The sequence below is a fragment of the Hirundo rustica genome, chromosome 1 (assembly GCF_015227805.2).
Source record: "Hirundo rustica isolate bHirRus1 chromosome 1, bHirRus1.pri.v3, whole genome shotgun sequence".
NCBI classification, from domain to species: Eukaryota; Metazoa; Chordata; class Aves; order Passeriformes; family Hirundinidae; genus Hirundo; species Hirundo rustica.
Window position 1 is genome coordinate 117,915,853 of NC_053450.1, and position 24,039 is coordinate 117,939,891.

The 24,039-nt window shown below is 37.4% G+C and overlaps 1 protein-coding gene across 2 annotated transcripts in view; it reads right to left on the bottom strand.

The window, feature by feature from the left end:
- The window catches only part of UBE2E2 (ubiquitin conjugating enzyme E2 E2), a 202,055-nt gene that overhangs the window by 120,743 nt on the left and 57,273 nt on the right, over window positions 1-24,039 (bottom strand). The gene's annotated exons all lie outside the window — the stretch shown is intronic.

Sequence of the window (24,039 nt, forward strand, 5' to 3'; positions counted from 1 at the left end):
ATTTTTTTTAAATGAAGGAAGGGAGAATTGGTTCATTTGATTAAAGGGAGCACTCGGGAACGTGGCACTTGAATTTATCACTCTTTAGCAATGGTAATTTTGCCATCCTGTCTAGAAGAGAAGAGCAAAGGATCTATACAACAAGTAAAATTTCTCTCTTTGCATCCAAAAGATTGTAATGCTAAAGTAAAAAGAGACAAGCTTGTTGGGGAAGGGAGAAATTATAACTTAACAAGGAGGCAGCCCACAGCTGTCACTCAGGAACCAGACTGGAAAATGTTCTGGTATATCATAATTTTCTAAAAGGTTTATTTTTGTAAAACTGAGAATAATCTCAGTTTTTGGTCTAAAACACCAGATACCAATAGCAGGAATACAGGATTAAACAACAGTTAAAGTATGGGACCTAAATACATACCATTTTCAGAAGTAAATTCACCTTGTTACATTCATCTACTTCTCTGTTTGAAATCTATACTTCAAATTTAAATGTAAACTGATTAAGTACAATGCTGAAGCCCTTCTAAGCATTTATAGGAAAGAAATACCAATCTTGGCTTTTAGCCTGTTTTATCAGATTTGAAAAGTCACCTGCAATCATAAAAGATTTTCAAAGCTGTACTCTGAGACAGTTATGTGAAATACCTTCATTCATACAATGGAACTTTTATTTCAGAAGTTGACAGTATTAGTTTTAGTATCTATCTACTTCATGAGGCACCTTGTGTTTAAAAACCCCTGTGGACTTCACAAAATATCACCTGCCATTTCTCTCCTTCTGTAAAAGAACTACTATGCCAAAAGTGTCCTTATGACTTCCCTCCTTTACCTGTTAGACAGGCAGGAGGATTTCTCGAAGATAAGGATCAGGGGGTGTAGAGGGGCCCTGTTGTGAATACTGTCTTTTCTGTAAGATGAAGCTTTTTTGAAGAGAATACTTTTGCAGACATTTTCTCTAACCTCATGAAATCAGTCAGGGATGGGTTGTTGTTTTTTTTTTTTTTTTGCATGGAGAGTGTGTCGGAGGAGAATCTTCATCCCCGCTTCTCACTTTTTCTTGGATGTTGTCTGAGTAAAAATGAATAATTTCACTGCTGATCACTTTATTAAAGCTGCCATCTGAAATAAAGTATATGCATAATTGCAAGGCTACAGGTTTAAAGAGAGAAAGCTGCAAGGAGAGAAAGGAAAGTGCTTGCTTGCCTTGGAGCTTACACCAGTATCTTGAATGGGACACAGCACCTCATCAGCAAGGGAATTGTTTCCACATAGTCTTATCTGCTTCCCAACGAAAAGGTTTTGCCATTGGAGCTTATGGTGGTGGCACAGTATTTTCCACCTTAGGACTTAAACTATGACAGTGGCAAAACTTGAAAGCATAAAACAGCCCGAGTCCCACGAATGAGATCAAAGTAATGTCTTATTTTTTCTTTCTCTCTTTTTTTTTTTTTTTTAATTCAAAAAAGAAAAATTGGCTCAAAGGCTTTGTTTTAATAGTAATAGTCATCAGAAAGGCAGAATAGCCTGATGATTACTCTGTTTTTTAACAGATGACTCATCCTTTGACGAATCTTGAGAGAAAAGAGCACTGGGTTTCTTGTCTTTCCTGGAGTAGCTTCAGGCCTTTGTGAGTCAAGCCTCACGCACTGAGAAAGACAAATCTACGTTTACCACTGTGTTAGTAATGAGTATACTGTGCATCAGCTAGCACATATTCCTTCTTGAGGCATGTATTTAAAATATATTACTTCAGCAAACACTAGATAATTAGCAGTTCTTAATTGTAGTTTAATTTCTTACTTTTTCCTGTAACTTTTAAAATGCTATCAGAAATAATAGCAGCTTCAGTGCTTCAGAGTTGTTTCATATTGCATCAATCCACCAAACAGATCTGCCAGAAACCCATTTAAAATGCTTTACTGTTTCCTCACTGTACTACAAAAGGGTTAAATAGCTAAGCCAAAAAGCCTTTAATGAAAATGCCACAATGACTTCACAACAGTTTCCCAATAAACACAGATATTTATAGATTGTCAGTGCACTAAGAGCCCGACAGAAAGTTGGTCCAGGTAAGGAGTTTGGCTTAGGATGACAGTTCAGTGAGCACACAACACAGGGTACAACTGCACCGCCACTCTCTCGACAAAGTCTACACAGGCTCAGATATGGTTATTAAGTACATGGGAACCCAGCTTTTAACAGTAAGGAGCTGCTTGTACTAATGAGGCTCTGACATATGCAAGCCACTTTTGTGATTCATAATACAAATGCTCTTTTTAAGATGTGTGCTACACGCATGATCACAGCAAAACAGATGCATGAGATGAAAAGTGAGGAAATGAGGGGAAAAAAAGCTTTCTTGGTCATTTTAAGTTCCTACCATTGCATTTGATTTTTCAGCCCCAGTACCTTCAAGATTGCCAAATCCTTTTTTCTGTATTATGCTTTACACCAATCCACTAAATTATTGAAATCTAATTATATTGAGTGCATATTTCAGTTGTAGTGGAATTTTTCCGCATATTTGCATGTACTAGCAACCATTACAATCTGCTATATTCTTGTAGAATTTTTCTTGTAGAATATATCAGTTGCTATTTTGCTTGCTTGCCAACTCACTTCTTAAAGATGACAAATTAAAACAATAGAAGCCACAACCATAAATGTGTGAGGATCATATTGTTATCTAAGCTTTAAAAACCAGACAGGGAAGCATTTGAAAATGTTTTTTCACATGAAGTATTATTGGAAGAAAATCTCTATGGCTTCCACTCTTCTCGCATCACTGCGTATGAAAAAAATCAAGAAATTTATCTTTACAACCACCCTGCAAGACAGGAAAACATACTATTCCTATTTTACACATAAGCAATTAAAAACCACCAAGACTATGTAACAGGCCGTATTATAAAAGAATGGGGAAGTGAACTTTTGTCTTCCAAATCCCACACCAGCACCCATATCACACAAAACTAATTGCTTCCTTGACTAGAGATAAATAGCAGGCAGTCTACCCAAAGGTGTACGTTAGTGTTTAACTGTAGAAATCACATTTCACACAGGTTTAACAATCCTCCAACTATGCTTCCCTATCAACTCACTCCTGACAAGTACCCAAACCTATAAAAAAAGCCAACCAAAACTACCTCAGCTTTGAATCAAAGGTAGAAACTGATCACATACTAACCCAAAGGAGGATGTTAGCCTTTCCATATAGTAACTTAAAGGATGTTAGCCTTTCTAGATGATTGAACTGGGAGCTCAAGTTCAGATGTCCTTTGCTCGTTCCCTCAAAAAATATGTAAGTATGTAAATATTACACTTGCTCACATCCAGTTTATCAATGTTGTTCTGTAAGAATAACCCTTGTTGGCCATTATGACTCCCCCAATCAGTTGTTTGAATCCTATACAGTGCAAGTAATTTTATTCCTATCAGCTTACTGATTAAAATGTTATTCAGTACAGAGCAAAGAACTGACTCCTACGGGAACCCAATAGAAAATATGCCTAGTTTACAGGTGTATTGACATCCCTTTGTTTGCCAATTTCTAATGCAGTTAGAAAGCCAGATTGTTCTTGTATCATTATTTTTATATAAAAATGTTAGACAGAGCTATGTCAAGCTTTACAGAATTCTGTATATCTCATAGTAACAATATTAGCTTTCATCAGCCAAAGTTTTAATCTAATAAAGACTGGCATTACACCTCTCTCCTTTATTTCTGTATCAATGGAGACCTGCACTACATTACTTCACCTACAAATTATGTCAAGGACAGGCTATAATCGCATCCATAATTTTTGTTAACTTTGCTTACAGACAAGAGTAAGACATTGAATTCCAGTTAAATTAAAAAGAGGGGGAAAAAAGAGTAAGAACTTAGGTTGGCATCCAATTCTGAGCTAATTTCTATGTTTTTCCAGGAATTTATAACATATCTCACACAAGGACAACAGGGCAAGATTTTAGTTGTTACCAGGGTAATTCCTGATGCTGTATTTGCCAAAATGGTGCATGGGATTGTCTGAAGAGGGAGGAAAGCAAGAAGAAAGGGGAGGAGTATAGGGGGAAGAGGGAGGACAACAACTTACAATCCTCTCTTCCCTCTCTAAGGTCAGGCTTCATGAGTTTCAGCTGTAGGCTGACTGGTCTCACCACCTGTGACCTTCAGAGCACTCCCATAGCATTAACGTTAAAAATGGAGCCATTTAAAATGACTGAAACTCATGTGTGCATTTACTCATTTTAAGTGAATACAAAGTCTTTCTTTCAACCTTGTTCATCTCAGACCTGAATCTTATTTACTCGCCTTTTCGAACATGGTTTCTAAATCATGATTCCTGTAGGGAACAACCCAAGGCAAGTACTGTTTTTGCAACGTATTTTAATTCTCCATATTTTGATATGTACAGTTCCCAGTTATGTTTTGGTTGCACCCAGGCCATGGAAGAAAAGACCCAGCGGCATATTCTAGAACAACTCTGTAGAATAATAAAGTAACAGAGAAAGAAACTTAAGACTGCCTTCAGATTGGCCACGTATGCTGAACACACAATAGCTACAAACTTCTCTACACGGGAGAAATAATACGAGCCTAGTTGTGTTAAACAGAAGATAAAGAAAATACTTACAAGGATAAGATTATAAGGAATGTGAGCAGATTGTTGTCTTTCATTCAGAGTCTTATCACAGAAAAGAGGATATACTAGACATAAAGTTGTATTTGGCTAGACTTAGACTGGCTGAATGAATATAAGCCACCGTTTCAGTTTATTTAATTTAAAAAGCAGGTCAAAGTGCTGCTTTCAGCTACCTATTAATATTGAAAAGATATTCTGGTTATTACAGTTATACTGCTGAAATGTCTTCAAAGCAGTACAACTATACTAAATCGTATGCCTCGCTGAACAAAAAGAATGATGACTAAACAATTTTTTAAAGACTTTAGGGTGCAAAAAAATCATTAATAGCACCAGACTAAAAAATAACCAACTTATCCTTCCATGATATTTTCGCCCAAATGTATCTGAAAAAACTACTTCAGACTAATAGGAAAGAAATATTTCCTTTAGAAATAAATTCTCCCAGAACCTCTCTCTTCCCTTCTACCCCAGTTGGGAACAACTTTTTCCTCCATATAGCAAGTCTTAATAAAATGATTAACCAAAGAGTAAAAAATTCTGGAAACAAAATTTAAATTATGTTCTAACAAAAATAATGATACAATTAAATTTAACCTTACACAATTAAAAAAAGACTTTTTTTTTTTTTTTTTTTTTTTTTTTTTTTTTTTTTTTAAATTGAGGGATGAGAGATCAAAATGGGGAACAACAAAAGTAAAATTGTAGCAAAATTATGTTTGCCGTATTACACCACCTATTCTGTAATACCTTGACCTCCTGCTACTCAATTTCATTACATCTTTCTGCCATTCATTCATACTTTATTTATAGCAATGTTAAAATGGGTATAAAAAGCAAGAAAAGAGGTTCCAAAAATAGAGGTTGATAAACACTCTTGCAAATGGTGTAAGACAGTTGGTATTAGGCCCCAGTTTTGAAAACTTGTACACACTGTGAAAAGTGAAGAGGACTAAGGAGAGTGAGCAAAGTTAAGCAGGTGCCTAAGTTTTTGTAGGACCCTTATTACTCACATCAGGTGAGGTTTGCTTTTTTCTAAGGACTAGAGGGTTACTACAAGCTCAGTTTTGGCTTTCTCCACCACACCAAAAGGGTGTTTTGGGTTTTTGTTTTGAGAGAGATTTCAGCTAATTATTATTAGCTTATCAAAATGGAAATTCCCAGGCTATTAGCCATTTACATTATAAGCGGATTGCTTTGTGGAGAGAAAAACTGATGATCATTCAATATTTTTGTAATAATACTGTAAGTATCTGTTTGATAACAGTGATAGTCTCATTTGTTCAATTTATAACTAATCAATAGCAATAATTTAATATTTTGCAGTAAGGAATTCTATTAAGAAAGCACCATTTTGTGCAGGATGACAAAGGCAATCTGTTCACAGATTAATGCTTTGCTTCAGGATTTAACATTAAGAGTCGTCCTCCAAACAAGGACAGATTTGATGGGGAGGCTGAGGGAAGTACAATGCAGCCCATGTGCTCTAGGCAATTTCCCCATCTGTATTATAGATGCATCTAGCCCTGTCCAACCCCAAACACTCCGTCTGAAAAAAAAAAAAAAAAAAAAAAATTAAAACACTGATCTAAGTGACTTCCAACTTATTTGCCTACTACAAGTGCAACAAAAATTCACAATCATTAAAGTATGTCATTCTCAGGCAACAGAATGAGTATAAAGCACCTTGCTGGACAAGAACAGAATAAAATCCATCTAATTTAGTAACTACATAATTCTGAAGAACTTAGAAAGGGCTTCAAAATATATATTCACATTTTCATTGGACTGAAAGGACTTGATTTTACTTGGTTTTGAGTGGTATGGTTTTGGTAGTGGGGGGTTTTAGGGAGAGTTCTGTGAGAAGCTCCTAGAAGCTTCCCCATATCTGATAGTGCCAGCACCAGCCGGCTCCAGGACAGATCTGCTGGCCAAGGTTGAGCCCATCACAATGGTGGTAGTGCCTCTTAAGAAGGGCTCCACACTGAAGCCCTGTTGCCCTGTGAAGAGTCCTGCCACTGAGGAGGAAGGAGTGGCACAGACAACATGTGATGAAATGAATGCAGCCCCCATTCTTGTCCCCCTGTATCACTGTGCGAAGGAGGCAGAGAAAATTGGGAGTGAAGCTGAGCTCAGGAAGAACAGAGAGGTGGGTGGAAGGTGTTTTAATATGTGGTTTCGTTTCTCATTGCCCTACTCTTATCTGATTGGTAATAAATTCACTTAATTTCCCCAAGTTGAGTCTGCTTTGTCCGTGACGGTAATTGGTGAGCGATCTCTCCCTGTTCTTCGTTATATTTCACTTCCTTGTCCAGTTGAGGAGCAAAGTGATAGAGCAGCTTGGTAGGGATCTGGCATCCCTCCAGGTTCAATCCACCACAGACTGTTTACACATTGCTGCTTATAGTGGTAATTTTCAATATATCATCACAGCATCTAACAAACACAAAAAAAGCTATTTTCTTCATATATTTGCACTATCAAAACACTTAAATACATTATCTGAAGCAAGTTATTACTTAAGCATTAAACTAATGAGACAGTCAAAATACTGGAAAATTATAATCTCATCACAAATCAGAGCACAATGTATCTCAGCTAATTAGAAGAAAAGCAGTAATAAATTCCTTGTGTTTCTTGTTGGCCACTAAATCGGCTTTCAACGTATTTTACACAGTACTAAATGTGAAACCACTGCTTCTTACTAACAAAGAGTTGTTAAAATACCAAATTTCTACTGTTTTAAAGTGTTTATTTTTGGAAGGTTCTATAGAAAAAACAAAGCTTCCTCTGAAGGGGAAGCAATGGTTGTTTCCAGAACATACGGCATTAGCAGCATTTATCTAACATACTTAAAAATATGTGCTGACAGACATGAAGAAACGGCTGAAGACATAAAGACACTACAGATAACACTTCCCAAGCACTTCAAGCCCAAACTCAAGGGCAGGTTCCCACAGCATCATGAATGGTCATTGAAAGTTCAGGTCTAGGACAAAGCTGGTAGCTTGGCTATTCCCAGAGGAGGGACTGTGTTTCTCATACCGCCCCAAACCAAGGGTTCTCAAATCAAATTATGACTAAACTTCTGCTCGGTCCAACATCTGGTGATAATCCAGGGAGTTCACTTTCACCAGCTGTCCTGTGCAAGTATTGGTCTCATTCCATGGCTGTAGATCAGTGCAATGACCTGATTACCTCCTTGTTATTCCATAATACAAATTTCCAGCCTTCCATTCTCATTTACTGCCTTTTACGTGATGGTGCAGAAAATGAGGCAGTAGTCTCTCAGGAGTTAAATAACCAGAGCAGGACTGCTGCTTTCTGTGACATTCACCTACTGAAGAACTGCACTGCTACGGATGAAAGCACTAAGCAGCATCTTTTGGTGAAATCGGGGAAGGTGAATGAATAACAGTTAATGTTAATCCCGATGCTGGGAACAAAAGTATCTGTGAATTTTACTCACTCTACAGGGTAAACAAGCAGATCAGTGACACATATTTCTTACACAGACAAAATATAGTTTGTTTGAGTACCACAATGTTCAGAGGAAGGGCATTAGTGTTTTAAAAAAACAAGTGAAAATGGTTGTGGTAGAGAAAGAGCAAGAGAAAAATGTTATCTGACATTTCTTTTGCTGTTCAGCTTCACATTATTTTTCATGGGAGCAACTGCCACACAAAGCTTCACTCAGGAGAGGAAAGCCCCTAACCTGTGAATATCCTTGTGTCAGAACAAACTGAGATTGGTGAGAGAAGAACAAAGATGATGACTACTACTTTTAAGCAAAGGGAATGGAAGCATTTTACAAGTTGAGTCAGAGCACTGACACACTTTCCAATGCAGGCAATGCTCCCTCCCCCACCACTTTCTACACAGAGTCATTCACAAAACAACAATAAGTAAGTCAAAAGCAAACACAGAAGACCGCTCAGTTATCAGTTCATAATTGCAACTGCTTCCTAAAATTAATTAAAATAGCCAGACTTGCCACCCTCATCCTTGTTAATTTGGGTGTCCCTCCCCTGTACCACAGTACTCCCTTTATTTACTTTCTTTTCAGTCACTTGTAGGCCAAGCACCCCCAAAAGTCTTCGAAGTGGGTTTATTTTCCTTTTCTTCTTGGAACAGAGCTGATATGCCCCAGAAGACTTTATTTGCATCTGTAAATTACAAAGACCCTTCAAAGGGTCAGCAGTGGATGGGGAATGAATGGGGGTTGGGGGACTCTGAAGAGCTGAGCAGTGCTGAAAGCAGAGAAGTCATTGGAACAGATGATTCAACATAGGAGAAAATACTCATTTTAGGCTTTAAGCTGTGCTGGAAAGGGTACAGTTGCCCACTGCAAAGGAGTTCCCTGGGGAACAGCTCATTGTACTAGCAGTGGGAAACATGAAGGCAGGGGAAGTATGAGCTCAGATGCAGAGACAATGAGCACAAGGCTCCTTCCAGAGTGACTCATCCAGCCTCTGGGACAGAGGAAACCGATCACTCCATTAATCAGCATCTTTTGCTAACTCTCCAAGCAGTGGCACTTGGCAGTGGGGAAGGCAGCTGTTCACTCCTTCCAACAGCTCATGGGATGGTGCTGGGAAATGGGAGTTAAATAGACATTCTGGGGAGATGACATTTGGTGACAAGCAGAGAAGGAAATAGTATAACAAGATACTTAAAGGAATTCATTTGACTTTACGTAAGTAACAGGGAACGGGATCAGAGTATTCCAGTTACACTAAAGTTCAACTAGAGCAAAGGAAATTTTTTCAAACTTGTAGGCCACTCATGATTTTCCTTCTAAGTTAATTTTTACATAATTTATGTGCCAGTAGTGCAGTTTTCTCAGAACAAACCCCTATCTAATATTTAATAGAAAGGGGAGAGCAGTTTGGAAAAAACATGTTGGTTTGGGGGTTCTTTCCCTCACAAATTTATTAGATTTTAGGTAGTAAAATTACATGCAAACTAATTGGGAAAAAGTCCCCAGTATATATTTCTCAGCTTTATTACTTACACATTCAGCTTATTAGCACAAAAGAGTCCGCAGGGAGGAATCCCTTTCCTGATGAGCACTGTTGTCCCCCTGTCCTGCCTTGAAAAACTAAAGAGCTTCTATTCTTTTGGAAGGCAAGTAACACACCAGAACATGGAACTAAGTGATGCACCAAATATTACATTAGTTTCACTATTAATTAATCAGAGCCAATGGTTTGAGAGTAAGATATTTTACTGGAACTTGCTGCTTTCAGTTTGTCTTACAGTCTAGTGTTTAGGACTGTCTCTTCTGAGCAGCGTCTCTCATCCCCATTTAGCCCCAGAAGGATTTGTGGGGAAAAAAAAGAGGGGGAAAAGCAATTTTTATTCCATTCTGGTTGGTTTTAGTGTTATCTTCTCAAAAATATCAAGGATACAATGAAAAGCAGCACACGAGTTTTCAATTATATTAACCAAACAAATCCGATGCAGATAGCTGAGCCACCAAAGCTCCCTTCTAGACCATGAGGATCAGGCTGGGTGCTCTCAAGCTGACCTACCACCTCCAGCTGCCTGTAGAGCCCTGCAGCTCAGCCACACGTACAACAGTGTTTGGGAAGGACCAGGGCTACCACTATCTGGAGTTCACTGCTTCTCCAACCACCAGGGAGGCCCAGGTGCCAACTGGTCCTATTTGAGCACCTCTGATCTCATGTTACACATGGGAGCTGAAGCAAAGGACAAGTGGATCTTGTACTAGACGCAAGTTTTGAAAATCAGAGATCCTCTCTCTCCCAGACTCTTAACAGGCAGCCATAAAAATAATTACAGGGAAAAAAAAGAAAAAAAGAAGAGAAAAGGAGAAGAGTGAGAGGTTAGTTTGCAAGCAATGCTATTCATTAGAGAAATACACTCATCTATTCATCCAGAGGTGACTAAACATTGTGAAAACCATTGAAACCGTTTTTCTGTTGGAGTAAGGCAAAGAAGGACAGGCAAAAGAAGAGATTACTTTGTCCTCTCCCCTCCTCTCCTTTTCTCCAGGAAATACAATTTCCTTCAAAGAACTGAGATAGCCCACCAAAACCAGCCACTGCTCTTTGAGAAACAGAAGCCTATGGCTAACAATTCCAAGCCACTTCAGTTTTGAATAACTGCATTTACAGATAAATAAAGAACAACTGTCTGTTGATGTCCCACCCCTGAAACCAAGAGAAGCACTCCTAATGTGAACACTAAAATAACTATTTTTTTCCGGGGAAAAAAAAAAAAAAATCACAAGACTGCCTTTTTCAAGAAAGCTCATAAAATCATTGAGAAATCTTTCTTCCACTGGATAAAATACTTCTTCAGCTTTGACAATCTGGAAAAAACTCTAGCTGTTACAGTAAGCACAAAATAAAATGAAAAATTAACCTCCCAAAAATAATATTACTTTTAGCTTTCATAGATTCTCAATTTCTCTTACGAAGAGCAGAACAGCCTTGAGAGGATGAGCAGCAGTGTCTGAAACCATGGAAACTGTAGTTTGCCTGTTTTTCTTAAGAGCTGGGCAACAGTCCCTGTTTGAAATCTAGTTTCCACAAGGTTTTGCAATTAGAGAAGTCAAGTATGAATGCAGCAAGTTAAGGGAAAAAACCAAACAAACACATTTCATACTTCATTCTACGAGTTTCTAAGTTATTATGAAAATCTCTTCAGAACCTCCCTTTGAGACTCAGATTATTAGATGATCATCTCATTTTCTGGCCAAGAATGCTTGCAATTTAAAGAAAAGCATGATAATGGGCTGCACCAATTTGACACAGGTATTTTGCAGGACAGAATTTATATACCATCTTTTTTGGTAATTTCACTGTTTTCCCTTTACTCAGAATTTTTAGAGGATGAAACAATGTCGAGGACATATCTTTTCATATTACATGCACACCTTAGAGTCAGCTTAATAGACCGTTTGGTCTGTTGAATATATATAGGTGCCATTTAGTAAAGATGCTAAGATTCACAGTTCATTTACATTCCTTAGCTGACCAGACCTTAAGTGAAAATCCTTAAATTTTTCACTTTTACTCCCCAAAAACTTACCAGACATGGTGAAGGATGTGTTTGGTTTTCTTTTTTCTTTTAAACAAAGCCACATCTCCAGGAGAAAAACTGTTCCCAGACTCAAAATATGAGCAAAGATCCAGGACCAACGAGAGAGACTCAGATTCAAACACTGACCTACTTCCTATTATAGCTTTCCTCATGGCTGAAGAACACACAGTGCTTCCTTAGTAAAACTGAAATGGTGTGGCATATGCTTCTGTAGACAAATAAAATGCTGACAGGCAATGCAGTAAACTGAGCCACACCACTTTTTCCTCCTGTGAAAGCCCTTTAAACATCGGTATTACATTATTTACTCGAATAATGACTGAGTACTTTATAAATGGGACAGAACGTCAATTATTCTACACAATGCACCATCACAAGCAAGACTGTAAGATCGATGTGCCCATAGCCTATTTTACAAATACTTGAACAAAAAACAAACAAGAGAATTAAGTTGATAATTTCTTAACACTTTCCAGAGCTGGTAATGTATGTACTGTAACTCACAATGGCTATTTATAGAGGCGAGTTTCTGCACAGCATTCCTAGAAAATCGTTTCTATTAACCCTCGGATACCATGTTTGTTGAAGCCCTGAGGATGTGTTACAATTAAAAATTGGTGTGAAATTTCAATTTCAACAGTGTTTTTTATTACCCAGACATAAAATGCCAGTTGACACTTTGTGATTAAGATGAAACACCCAGTATCATTTGATTAAAACCAACAAAAGAGCAATAAAAGCCATCAATCGTATGTGCGCCAGTTTTAAACACACACTGGAAGACCCCAGTCACTGAGATATGCAGCAGACATACTTGTTGAGGACCTGAACAGCATGGCTTTGACTTGCAAACATGCAAATTTAAAAGATCAGAATTAATTTTACAGCAAAGCAGTAGAGGTTTAATACTATTTTTTTTCCCAGCAGTTTGGAAATGAACACAATTACTAGCATTCATTGCCTCAATTTTTTACAAATATAATGTTTTGGGCATTTTTTGTAAAGCAGAGCGTACCTTAGCTGTGCTATGAAAAATAACATAAGTTCTATGGAGATCCATTTGCTGGTTTATCCTAATTATTACAGTAAAACAAGTTTATTGTTTTGTTGTCTATATACAACATACAAATCTACTTAGAGTTGCTAAATTTAGGATTATACCTAGATGAGTATATTAAGCCTGAAACTGAAATGATTCTAGAATATGCTACCAAATCTCTTTAAAGAACTGAAATGTATATTCATTAAATATGCTGTTCCAATTGATTACTCCTCCTTTAAAGAAATACTCCTATTTTAAAGAAATAATTTAATAAAACATATGCACGGTGATTAGGGGTGCAACAACTACATCTAATCAAAGAAACCTTACCAAGAGCTGCTTTCTACAAATTCACACCAGCCTTTTAAAGTTAGACACAGCATGGTTAATTGCATTTAGCAAAGAAACATGCCAGAGGGAGGTTTTCTGTTATCCTTCTAAAAATACTCTGTGCTAACTGTTTTTGCCAGATACTTAAATTTCATTGTCTAAAACTACAGCAGAAATACTGTCTGCTATATTTAGGAAATTTCATTGAATAGTTCAATGAAATAGTTTTAAAAATCTGCAAGAATATTCTCTGCTGTATTGTGCTAAGCTTGCACTTAGTCTTGCATTTTAAATGAAAAGGTAGCATTGAATCCAATTCTTCCTCAAAAATTAAGGAGAGATGAACAAATGCATTTGATAATACAAGATAATAAAAAAGACTAACAAATATTTGTGCAAAATTAATTAAAATATTATTCAAATTCTTGAATACGAAAGATATTCCAACAACTCTGGGCATAATATATTTTCTCCAATATTAACACTTGTGTCTAATGGTGAGGCTACACCAAAATTTGCTTTGCAAATGTTACCAGAGTAGATTATTGATATATTAACTTTCTCATATGTAAGCCCAAGTAGAACCCGAGTGAAAATCTGTCATAATAGCATATGAAATCCCAGACTATATTACTGATTCAATGCTCTGATACCAATAATTAAAACTGAGAACTTGCAGAATGTACTGCTTGATCAGCACAGGTAATGAATTGTAATTACAGAAGTATACTTAAAAAGCATTGGTGACAATGACTAGGTAATTTCCATTTATTAACTCCTAAGAGTTTAATTAATAATTTGAACCTCAACCACATCCTCTTCAGCATTCACAAGCTGCAGCCACTATGTGGTAAGGTTGGGGAAGAGGAGCAAGCAGTTTGCACCTGTAAATTTTAGCTCCCCTCTAGACCGTGCCGACACACGAGGGAGTGAACTTTGTTTTGCACTAGGGTTAGCCCAGAAGAAACAGCCCTGGCTTAGCTGGTTATAAACATGCAAACTGGAGCCCATAATAGGCAAGCCCTCGTTCCTAATCAATGTATTCGTTACAGTACAGTGGTATTTGTAAAATATGCACTGAGACATAAATATATAAATATTAGATAGAATCTGCTTTAGAAATTCAGAATGTATGAATTAGAAGTTAAGATAAGCAGGTAATTCAGCCATTATTGAATGCAGAAGCATTTCAAAAGGTGAAAATATAATCTGTTCAGGAAATATGTAGTTTAGTTTAGTTTGAAAAACACCCACAGGGAAACTGACAATAAAAAGCAAGAACAAGTTATAACTGAGTAGATGCAGATTTCAGCAGAGAAACAGATTCTCTATGTGCAAATATTGTAGGTGGTTGCAGATTAGTATTTAGGAAATGTGCCTTTTTAGGGTTTGCATTCCAAATGTTTTATGTCTTCTTTTTCCCACTACTCAATCTATTTGTAAAATAGATAATTTGTAATTAACATCTTATTGCTTCTTCATAACTGTTTTTGGACTAAAATTTGCACAGCCACACCTGGTAGGTATGATTCACGTGAGAACCAGAGAACAACTTAGAAACACTGGCATCCATAACTACTCTTGGTGGCCCTTGTGGGTTTGGAAACCACTCAGGAAAATTTAGAGTTGGGGAAGCCCATCAGCATCATGCCATAAAAGAGCTGTAATTTCTGTAACAAAATCAGTCAGAGACCAATTTAAGTGGAGCAGTTCCAACCTAAAATTAGTAAGGAGTCAAGTTGCAGGTGGTGCAATTTGTGATGGCAAGAACTGAATTTATGTCTGAAAACAAAAGATAACACTATGTTTACACACAGCATGACAGTATTATTTATTCAGTTTTTAAAAGTACATAATTAGGACTTGACCCTAGTCTGAAATCAGAAAAAAAAAAAAAAAAATCTGTGCACTGATAACAAACTATTAGTAGATAGTCGTGATTCTACAACTTCCATAGTCAATGTTATATGATTATAAATCTCAATTAAATAGTCTGATCACTTTTGTTGTTTCAAGGGAAATTAAGCAACAGTCATAGCCACGTGGCAAAGCATGACTCAAAGAATAAATTAAGAGAAACAGTTTTTATTTTTATACATCAATTTTATTTTTATATAATTGGCTTGAAATACTGCAGCTATGTTATAATATCTGACATCCTGTCCCATTGAAAGCACCTTTCTTTCTGAATTCTGATGACAGGAGATGAGACAGTATCTAACAGAATTCAACACCCCATAAGCAGAGAATTATACTTTTCCTGGGTTTTACGGAGCAGTAGTGAGAGCTTTGTGAAAAGGTTTTAAATGTTAAGCATCAGCACCCAAAAAATAAATGCTCATCTATTCAGAAATAATAACAAAAAAAAAAAGCTTTAAGTATAAAAATCATTTAAGGGTTTATTTTTAAACAGCTATTTTTAAAGTGAGCAGCCTTGACATCTTAACATTCTTCTGTCATCATAAGAAAAGGGACTTTAATTTTGAGGACTCAAGCTGCTTGCTTTACTTTGAGTTCCATAATTCTTCCTTTCTAAACTTAAGAAAACCTACCAGAGTGTAACTGCTCAGTGGTAATTGACTTAAACATCTAGAGAAAATAACAATTAAAAAGGTACAAAGGGTTTCTCGCTGTACAAATACATTAAAGTAGGTAAATATGAATTCTGAATAAATGAATTTTTAATACATTCACTCTTTGAAAAGAACTCTTTTATTCCGTGTACACAAGTGTCACAAACTGTTTATGAAAACAACTGTTCTGAAAAGTAAATAAGACACTGGCAAAGACTGTGTTGTGTCCTACTTCTGTGGCTCATCTAATAGTCGATAATTCACTTCTGTACTTTGTGGTTTCACTGCTTCAGATCAAGTACCACACTGTGTGGGGACTGAAGGCTGACCTTCAGAAAGACAACGTATTCCAATAACTTATTTCAATGTTCATAATATCCAAAGTGGAAATACTGATGGACAATAGCATGTGATGACATATGTCAACTACAGGAGAGAAGTTTAATAAAGCAGGACATGCCATGCCATGCCATAAGGAAATCTGGCTTCCATTTCTGGCTCTGATACAGCTTTTCTTTATGGGGCAAATAATTTCATCTGCCTAAATTGCTTTTACCACAGTTTAAATGAGATAGTATTTGTTCACTTCTCCAGATACTGTGAGAACTAATTTATTCATACTTGGGAAAGAATTTCAAATTCGTAAAATGGGAGCCTTGACTGGACCTTAGCATAAAGCTGTCCTGTAGACTGGGAATTGCTCTTCTCAACAGAAAGCAGTCAGGTTCAGATTTGTTTACAGCAATTTGAAACCCCTTTCATGCAACTTCTGCCACAAGTAAGAGAAAATGTTATTCCTGGTACAATGACATTAGCAGTCTTAATTATATGTGAACACACAAAACCAGTAACCAAATTAAATACCCTGCACTAAATTTATGGCACCTTTGTGGTCACTAGAACAAATAGAATGGGGTTTTATAACATCTAGAGAATCTAGAGAATTTCTCGTTCTAACACCAGTCCTTACTTCAGCCCTGCAGTCCCAGAGGTTCTTTTTTACCTTCTTGGTAAAGACTCAAGGCCCAGGTATAACTGCTACAACAGTGTCCCCTTACCCACAATGGCCAGAGTGTAAGCTATGGGTAGTAGAACATAAAAATACACATAACATTTTAAAACTCAGCATATCAAGGCCAACAAAATTAAGGAAAAAAAAGTGTGGCTGTTTGTTTGGTTGTTTGTTTGTTTGTTTTGTTTTGCTTTGTTTTGTTTTTGTGGTTTTTGTTTGTTTGTTTGTTTTGCTTTGGGTTTTTTTGTGGCGCACTGTGGAAACATAACCTGAGCCTGAATCATTGCCAGAAAAAACTGTCTCAGCACATTCACTGGGGGCTGGGCAGACCACAAAGGTTCCTTACATGCATATTCCATCAACCAAAAGGAAGAGGGATTTGTTCATTAAATCACAAATAAGTTATCAGTAACTGAGCTCTCAAAAAAACCCACAAATTAAAATGACGACCTTTGAAACTCTGAATATGCCTAGTTTAACAGCTACTAAAGAGTAAGAACCATACAAAGAGGCTTACTGTCACAGCAGCAATTTTACAGAATCTAATAGTGTGAATGGCCAAACCACTTCTGATATCACAGTTAGGTGCTGCTAAGAAAGACAGTTTAATCCTAGATTAATTCTTATTCCAAATAATTGGAAGAAAGCTCTTGATAACAGTCTTGTGTTCCTGGCAAGAATCCAGATGGTCTCAGGTAAAGTATTTATCATTCACACAGCACTTGCACCATCTATTTAGCAGAAAGCATGACTATTTTAATCAGCTGAGATTGTATTGCTATACCAGCAGTATTACATTCACTTATGTAGATGCTGAAACTAATGTAAGTTGGTATGATTTAATAAGGAACCATATGGTCTTGTAAAAATATAATCTAATTATTTATATATACAGTCTTTAAGAAAACAAACTAATTTTGAAAACAAACAAACAAATGTACCTCAAACAAAATTTCAAATTTTTTTTTCTCTCCAGTCAGGTGCTTCTAGAAGAACTGAGATAATTCAAATCAGTTTACTCATATTTTCATGATCTTTAAAAGCCTTGCTTTTGCCAGTGATTAACAGCACATACAGGGATAGACCAGTTTGTGTTCCTTATTTGTTTATCTGTCTAAATTCACAATTGAGATTCTATAAGCTGCTGCTGCTGCTTTGGGGAAAAAAAAAAAAAATGCTGCTTCTTCAGGAAAAAAACAATGGTCATGAGCAGCAGAGGTGTCACAAGGTCTATTAGTGTAACTGCTGCAAAGGACTGAGTGACCAAAAAAAAAAAAAAAAATCAACGCTTTCTATGAACTTCAGAGAGCCCCAATAGAGACGTGATGATGGACATATTTATCTCTTTTTTGTCTAAAATGAAGACCTACACAGCCTTCCTTATGTTGTTCTTTGATTTGGTTAAAAAGTATTTTGAATTCTGTATTATACTAATGGTGACACAGATGGTGGCACAAAGTCCTTTCAAACTCAGACAACCAAGGAAGCTGACCTCTGTGAGATGTCCTGCTTTGAAATATCACTAGATAAATTGAATATGCCCAAAATGAAAAGATAATTTCCCACCTAATTATCTGTAGAGTACTTTTTTTTTAATGTTTCTTTATCTTATTTAGATAAGAGTATCAAAATTCTGAAGAAAATAAGTATTTGGCTGTGTATTAATTACACTTACAGAATGTGAAGAGACAAGCTTTATCTAAAGGATGATGTTGGACATTCTTCACTGTTTTGTGAAGAAGACAGCATCAGAATAACTCACCATGTACCTTCAATTTAACCTGCACACACTGATTCCAAAAGGAAATAAACCCAAGGGATCCATGTAACAATGGAGGTGGCCAAGGGCCTGGCGGTAAAAGGTGGAGAGGATTCAGTTTAAGCAGCACACTCATTCACCCGCAGTCCTTCCCTTCCCTTATGTTTTCTCCAGCTTTTCTCTACCATCAGTCCAAGTTATTGCCAGGAAATTATAAAAACAAAGAAGGACCTGAAAATCCTGCAGTTGACGTTCTCTCGCCTCGGATTCTGAACATAGCAAGAGAATTTCATTTTAATTCACTGAAGCAGATTTTACATAAAACTTTAAACACTTAATTTAGAGTTATTTGACAACATCAAACGCTTAACCTGCATCTAACAGAAAACATGCAAAGCACAGTCTTGGTGTTTCAAAGAAAATGGAATAACTGAGAGAAAATACTAGAAAACTGTTACATTCTGGAGAGGTTTTTTTTTTAGGGTGTGGTAATGCTGGGTAGCAGGGATTAACTTAAAAATTTTCCTCATTAAATCTCCTGCTTTTGGAAATTCTATCATTTACAGAACTCTGTCTAGTAGCACCTTCCTCTTCCCCTCCCATCCGAAACGCTACATGCTCAAAAGAAACCTCAGATGATTGAGATGATTTTAATTCTTTCTAAAAACTTCCAGATCCTTATCCACTCATTAATGGATTTAAATTGTCCTTAGTTTTAAGGGCTGAGTATGCTGGCAATTTATGCTTTGTGACAATGAAGAAAAGAAAGATAAATGCACCGTCATTTTCTTCCTTTCTTTCTGAAGAGTGTATCTGTCTCAAGAAGACCATATTGATGGATTTTTCCTTGTTTCTTGATGTAAAATCTTGATGTAAAAAAGCTGCTTTCTGTGAAAAAATATACTAGGACATCAGCAGCCAAACTCTCATGCACAACCTAGATGCAACAAATCCTTACAGCGGCAACAGAGGCGAAGGTGGAAAATTGGGGGGACATTTCAGTTTTAAGCTTTTGTTGACTACAAAAGATGACAAGGTTTTGAATCGGCACAAAAATAGTAACTACGTCTTGTTTTGTTAGAACAACAAACTCCTAAACAATGATATATTTTCTGAGTGCTTGAATCAGTGATACAATCAGCTGAGAATCTGATGACTCAGAACGCTGTCAATTTTGTTTGCCAACATAGTAAAGCTCACTACCCTATGTCATAACTTCTGAGTAGTTTATCTACAGCAAGCCCAAAGAATGCAAACTTTATTATTAAAAATTAATTGCTATGCCCAAATATTTAGGAAGAAACGTCAAGTTTCAAACACACTGGAATATTTCTCATCATTGAAAACCAACCCTACAGCTGGTGGCAATATAAATTCACTACCTAAAGCAAAATTACTTGCACGAAAGACATCTTATATCATACACAAAGCAGTGGGGCTGGGCTGACCTATCTGAGCAACTGCTGCCTTGTCCCAGTTGCAGCTGCTCAAGAGGTTTTGCTGGCTGCAGCGGAGGGCTGCGAGGAAGCCCAGCTGCTCCGCTGCCTCACTGAGCACCGCGGCTCCGCTGGAAACCACAGCACGCTTACGGATTGTGCCTCCCTGCAAGGAGCTGTGCCTCACTTCAGCCACACAGCCAGCCAGCTTAGCAGGAGGCCAGTGCAGAATCTGGGAGCAAAACCACATTGCCTGCTCCCCTTCCCCAGGCAAGCCAAAGAAGAAATTATTCTACCTTAGGTCATCGGAGAGCCATGGATAAAAATGCAGATGCCCTCCTCCAGCACAGAGTTCTGCCAGCCTCTGGGTTTCAGCAATTTTGGCTCTGCCCTCACAGAATAGCCGTGTCCTTGGTGTAACTTGCATTTCTTATATATTTTGTGCAAAAAGTAAGATTAAACACGGCAGAGAAAATACGTCAAAATAAATGTTGTCTCCTCAACCTCTCAGTAAGAGAAGTATGTTCAGCTCTCAGGCTGCAAACCACGAGCATCATGGTAACATATGCTTCACTGATATATATTAAATTCTCCCTATGCATCACTTTTTATTTTAGATGGGGAAGAGAAGAGGAGGAAGCTAAAGAAAAGCATTAAAAAAAAAAAAAAAAAAAAAAAAAAAGGCAGCATATTTCTTTTAGCTGCTGAATTTCCTGACAATTACTAATGAAATACTTCACGGTCCTGTTCCTTCTATGTAAAATATACTCCCAAATACAACCTCTTTCTTCTTCAGCCTTCTGATTTATTTTATGCACATGGGCAATTGCACACTTACATCTTCCTGGTGCCTCACCGCTTTCTGTATCAGACCAATTTATGATGTAAAGCAAGGTTGTTGAGGTAACAGGGATGGGGAAGACTGACAGACAGGTATGAACTGTGCATCTACCTTCTCACACTTGCTTTCATCTGCCCACCCCAATCTCTCTCTCCCTCTTCTAATCTTTGTTTCTCTTAAAAAATAAATGTCACGCATTTCTTATTAGGTAATACAGAAAGAAACTTACCTTCACACATCTACTTGTCTCAGAATACTCTCTTCCACAATGATAAACTGACAAATGATGAGCCTTACGTGCAAGAAATTTTTCTGCCCCTTCTACAAGTATAGATTTGTGTTCTGGCTTTCATCACCTCTAGCTTCTACCAGTGTCAAAAATGATTGATTGGCTGTTGAAATATTAATATTTTCATATCCTTTTCCACTTTGGTATTTTGAACTGATATAAAATGAGATCACTGTCCAATACTGTAGGTGACACATACTGTCACGTCTCCTGTTTTCCTACCTGTCTAATCAATCGTTCAAGCATATAGCTCTTCCATCTGGACTCAAGGACAGAAGACCCCTTCAGATAGGGAGGATACATTCTTTTTCTAATGAATTCCCTTCATTCTTTGCAAATTTCTGCCAGATAAAGCCACCACCAAATAAACTCAACTACCACTTCTCAAAGACTACTCAGACACCTGCCATTATTTTAGATATGCTGGATTCTTTAGATCAGATCAAAATATAACCCCCATCTCTTTAAACACTTGCCATCCCATATCTAGCAATCAGCCCTGCCTCCCTCCTTCTGCTCTCCAAGCACCATCCCCACATTGTCATTATTCAAACTGATAGTTAAAGCAATGCATTTTTATTTAGGCATCCCAGTCTTTTGTATTTGAATCATATCTAAATGCATTCTTTGTCACTGGCCATGACTTACATTTTCTCACCTCTCATGAAGTATATTCCTATTTAGGACCATATAAAATTTTTTCTTGCACCTTCTGTTTCTCTCACCTTTCTCCTTCTCATTTCTTTAGCAAATAAAGTTTACTGCATTCAAAACTGCTTAGAGTGCACCTGCACGGATCAGTTTCCTAAGCTCTTCAACTTAACATACAACCCCCTTTATAAGTTCCCCCCATTAACACCAGCTCCTCCATCTTACTTAAATAAGAACTATTTGTCTTTGCTTTATGCTCTATTTCCACTTGACCATTACTCATCTTACCAGCTCTTATCTTCAACTGGCCAATATATTACTTTCCTCCATCATTCACTTGTAAAAATCCAAACTGCCACTGTCTAGGGTGCTCGTCCATGCTCACATTTACCTGACACTGTGGTAAAGAACATTAACTCTGTGGCATCCACTGAGGATTGCCATACGGATGTAGTAGAACAGATCTCAACCTAATAAAAAAAAAAATAAAAAAAAAAAAAAAAATTGGCTGTTCTGTGCCCATTTCCTGGCTAATCTGTCCTACTTTTTTTATTCAGATCTGGCATTTCAATCAGTGCTGGCAATCATCATTGATCATTTAAATATTTCCATTTTCTTTTGCATCATAGGCAGGTCTGCTGTAATTGATTAGGTGACAGCCTGTGCTTATGTAAGTATGAGTTCATTAAATCTTACTCATTCACCCACATCCACACTAGTTGCTTTTATTATGAAGCCTTTTCAACTGAAAAAAAGACATGCTAGTTTCCCTTGAGAAATTGAAACTCACATTGTAACTGATAGCAAGTTTTTAAACCACCTTTAGATCTTGCATATAACACTCGACAACATTCTAGAGGGTTATGCTCACAATGGGCTATTACTGTGTCCGTAGTCTATTATTTTGAAATGTTTTAAAAGATTTTTCATAACATATTCTACAGTACTGCCTGCAGCAGTATCTCAAAATCCCTTCTTCTTTCAATTCTGACTTACTTTTTCATTACAATTCCCACTCAAACTTACACCTTTTCATAAGGAAATGGTTTCAATGATCTTTTCATTTGTTACCTCCAGCCTGGGCCATTTCAATCCACACAAGCAAAGGCAGCAGGAGACCTGCATGGATAAACACACAACTCCTGCCAAAACTGAAGCACAAAAAGGAATTATACAGGAAGTGGAAGCAGGGTTGAGATGACCCAGGAGAAATACAGGGCTTTGCAGGAATGGAGTGAGAAAAGCCAAAGCAACGCAGAGCTCAGTGAAGGTATGTGGAAGGTGAGCAAGGATTCTACATGAGCAGCAAAGGGAAGACAAAGGAAAATTCAGCACCTGCTGTTGAATGGACACAGTCCCTGGTCACAAAGGATATGGGAAGGGCTGAGGTACTTAATGTCTTCTTTTGCCGCAGTAAGGCACATAATACCTGCCTTCAGGAGCCTCAAGCTCCTGCTACCATGGCAAAAGTGTGGAGCAACAAGGACTTTCTCAGTGGACAATGATGGGGTTAAGGAACACCTAAGGTGGACACACACAGGTACACGGGACCAAACAGCAGCAAAGAGTGCTGAGGGAGCTGGCTGATGTCCTTGCAAGGCCACTCCCAAAACTGTCTTTAAAATGTCACAGCAACTGTAAGAAGTTTCTGATGACTGAAAGAAAGCAAAGTGAACTGCAGCCTCCAAGCTTCAAGAAGCCCAGGAAGGAGGATCCAGGAAACCACAAGCAGGTCAGCCTGACCCTGATCCTACCTGAACACAAAAACCCACATTTCTACTACCATGAAGGTGGTCTAGCACTGCAACAGCTTGCACAGAGGCATTGCAGAGTCTCCATCTTTGGAGATATTCAATGAACTGGACACAACCTGCTCTAGCTAATCCTGTTTAGGCAGAAAAGTTGAAGTAGATGATCTGCAGAGTCACAAATATTAAAACTACTCCTCCAGACCAGCTTTCTATATACGTATCCTGGACTCTGTATCTACCATTAGATGCTACTGGGTTTCATTTGTCAAATCTTATGCCAAATGTAGTTCCTTCTAAAGCTCTCAGTGGACCTGACACTGGCTTTAAAGGAAACTACTTCCACCAGAACAAAACACGTGCTTGGTTCAGCAAACGCAGCACAAAACATGCAACAGCAAATGAACACTTTTACAGTGGAGGGAATCTGGAACAAACTTGCAAATCAAATCAGATTTAAAATGTCTTATTAGTTTTAAAACATAGCAGATAATTGCTCCTCAGGCTACATCTTTCCTAACATCATAAAGAATTTATACAAAAGAATACTTTTACTTACAAATATAAGTCAAAAAAGTATTCAGATTTGCGAAAACGCCACTCCACGAGAAAACCTATTGGTATTCCAAAACTACTTCAACTGC